Source organism: Megascapheus bottae, chromosome 1 (assembly GCF_031878675.1).
Source record: "Megascapheus bottae isolate mThoBot1 chromosome 1, mThoBot2.hap1, whole genome shotgun sequence".
Taxonomy (NCBI): domain Eukaryota; kingdom Metazoa; phylum Chordata; class Mammalia; order Rodentia; family Geomyidae; genus Megascapheus; species Megascapheus bottae.
In genome coordinates, this window is record NC_143509.1 from 76,233,181 (window position 1) to 76,236,682 (window position 3,502).

A 3,502-nucleotide genomic window follows, 5' to 3' on the forward strand; every position below is an offset into this window, starting at 1 on the left:
TCATTGATCTCAGGGACATACACTCCTTCCTCTAAGACTATGATTATGGTTATAAAGGAATTGCATTTTGGTTTGTGGTAATAGTGATGGTAGGAGTGATATGGGGTTGGGGATTCTGACCTCTTATGTTCAGTTGTGCTGTTGGAGAGATACCCTTTGCTGTGAGCTTCCCTCAACGGTTCATTTATTCTGGATTCAGCAAATCCATATTGTTTTCTCTTTGTAAAATCCTTACAGGTATGAAATCTCTTTAGTTTTTTTTCACAGTTAGCCAGGAATACATTTAACTATTGCTGCTATTCTAGCGCCAGTCCTGTATTTGTTGATTTATATCTTACTTGCAATATACTAGCCCAATTTCTCTAAGTCTTGAGATATGGGGCTAGTGTAACTGCTTTTCCATCTGCCATTTTACCTGTGTTTTATCCACCTTTATCCATCTCGAAAACCAAAATGTCTTCTGTAGATGAGCTCTTAAATATCAAATCATTTCATATTGGATAGTAGCTTGAACCCGGCAAGATTTTGTTCCCATGTTACATTCGTTCCTTAGAACTACTCTGAAATGCTTTGACAGAAGCCAATTCTCCCAGTGTAGTCAATGGAAACAAAAACAAAACAAAACAAAACAATAAAATCAAAACAGTATATCTTAACTGGAAGAGCTTATAAATGTCTTGCTGCATATTTTACAATATTAACTTTCAAACTTTGATTTCGTCCAGTTCAGTGGTGCTTCTTCTTTTAGTTTTGATTTTGTTTTTATGCTTAAGGAAACTTTTAAACTGAAGTTGTTGAGCATTTATTCCCTTTCCCTATTGAATTTTGTTGGCTCCTGTTAAAATTCACTGATCTCATCAGTGAGTAAGGTGACTTTTTATTTTGGCCCTCAACCTTATTTTACTTATTATTTTCAATAATTATTTAATGATTTGGATTCCTTTGCATGTATATGTTTTATGATTAGCTTATCAGTTGAATAAAAATGAATCACATTCAAATTTTATAGGTGTTGTCATAAATCTGTGGATCAGTTAGGGAAGAATTGCCATTTTTTTTTTTGCCAGTCCCGGGGCTTGAACTCAGGGTATGAGCACTGTCCTTGGGCTTTCTCAAGCTAGAGCTCTACCACTTGAGCCACAGTACCACTTCTGGCTTTTACTACGTATCTGCTCCCGAGGAATCGAACCCAAGTCTTTCTGCATGGCCAGAGAAGCAATTTACCACTAGGCCAAATTCCTTGCCCAAGAATTGCCATCTTAACCATACTACTATTTTATAATCCAGGAACAGTAATTATCTTTATATATGTTTTATTTTTTCCATATTTTTATTGTAATTAATAGAAGGGTTACATTATGTTCACTAGATAGAAGGTGCATTACTTCACAAACATTGATACCCTTTCTCATGTTTTGGTCCCCATTTCCCTTCACCCCCCGCCCCTCCTCTTGTTTTATTTCTGTGACCTTTTCAGGGTCTATGTTATATTTTACTGAACTAATTTCTAAGTATGTCATTCTTAAGTATGTTTCTGATAGTGTAAATGAAATTGTGACCTTAATTTGGATCTTAAAAGAACAGGCTGGGAGTTTGGCCTAGTAGTAGAGTGCTTGCCTAGCATGCACGAAGTCCTAGCTTTGGTTACTAGGTACCACATACATAGGACAAAGCCAGAAGTGGTGCTGAGTCTCAAGAGACAGAGCTCTAGCCTTGGGAAAGTGCAAGAACAGTGTTCAGGCCCTCATTGTAAGCCCAGGACTGCCAAAAAAATTAATAATAAAGGAATAGCACTCGTCATTCAGAGAATATACCTAAATTAAAATATAATACAATATCGTGATTTGATATTTTAGTTCTTCCTGAAACTTATCTTTTTCAAGATTAATTTTCTGTATCTCCTATGAAATTGTATTCTAGTGATATTTCCTTGATTATATCAAGAAGTTTTCTATTCAAGGAATTTTGTACTAGCATCCACTCATACTGCTCACTACTAGAGCTCTCATAAGTTATTCTAACCAAACAAATAAATAATGCTCTAAGCACAATAAAGCTAAGTGGTGAAAACTAAAGTTTTAGTTACAATGAATCAGCATATGTCTCAACTTACATTTCAGTAAGACATTATTGGTTTTAAATGGAAAAAAATGTATTGTGAAAGTGTAAGGAATCTTTCAGAGATTTATTTAGAAACTTCTATTCTGTTCACTGACCTTCTTATAGTTTAGAGTTATGCTTCGTATTTGCAGATTTAGAATAAGCTGACAGGTATTCACGTTACATTCCAGTCTTTCTCTCCACGTTTAAGTAGCTTTATTTCAAGTTAAATAACAGTAAAATAACTTAGACTAACCTGGACATGACTCATTTGATCCTTTGGTATTTGGACATGTTACTTGAAGAATTCTATTATTTTCTACATTTAATTCGATTTGTTTTTAAAAATGGAAACAATACATCCACTTTATAAACTCATTACTGATCCAGTAATATGAATTATTGGATAAAGCAGCCAGCACAGATTAGGTGTTTAGGAAACATCCCTACCCTGAAACTCGAGGGTGCAATCCTCTGCTTTATGAATTGTAAAACTGAATTCAGGACAAAATTCAAGGTGCATTGCACATTATAGTAAATGAATATTATAGGAACCAAAGGACTGGCAATCTATTATTTGCACATATTAAGTTTATTAATTAAAATTTGAATGTTTTAATGTGTTCTTTGCACATTCAGCAAAGCGCTTCACTTTTCACTAGGCATTCACATGCATGCCACTAGAGGGACTTGTATTATCAGAAGTGTCTTTCAGAAGCATCAGGAAGAGCTGGTAACAGAAAATATATATCAGTGTGAAAACACTACAGAATGATTCCTAGATTTAGGATTTCAGCAATTTGCAAAAAAATTGAGCTATTTGCATTCACTGTTTTCTCTTACTTAGGCAGACATTCTTCATTTTATTATTTTATGCATTACTAATACTCTAATTTAAGACATTAAAATAATAATTAAATATATTATACCAAAAATCATATAATGACACAAAAAATATCCAGTGGGATTACATTAAGCTTAAAGGTTTCAATATGGTAATGAAAACTATAATTGAAATAATAGAAAACAGGCTATGGATTGGAGAAAATCTTTGAAAAGCATGTATTCTATGCATATGTTAAGTACATACAATAATCAAACAACAAAATAACAAAACTACCAAATAACTGACAAAAATCTTGGATATATTTTTTAACAAGTCATATCTAATTGAACAACATATTTATGAAAGGATTATCAGCATCACTCTCTTTGGAAAAAATTAAAACGACAATGGGATGGGTTCACACCTGTTAAGAGGATGTTGATTAGAAACGAGAAAATTATCAAATGAGGGAAAGATGTGAAAAAATGGGAACTTTCATATGTGCTTGTAAAGTATGTAGATAGCTACAACCATCATGGGAAACAGTACAGTGATTCCTTCAAAAGCTATTCATTC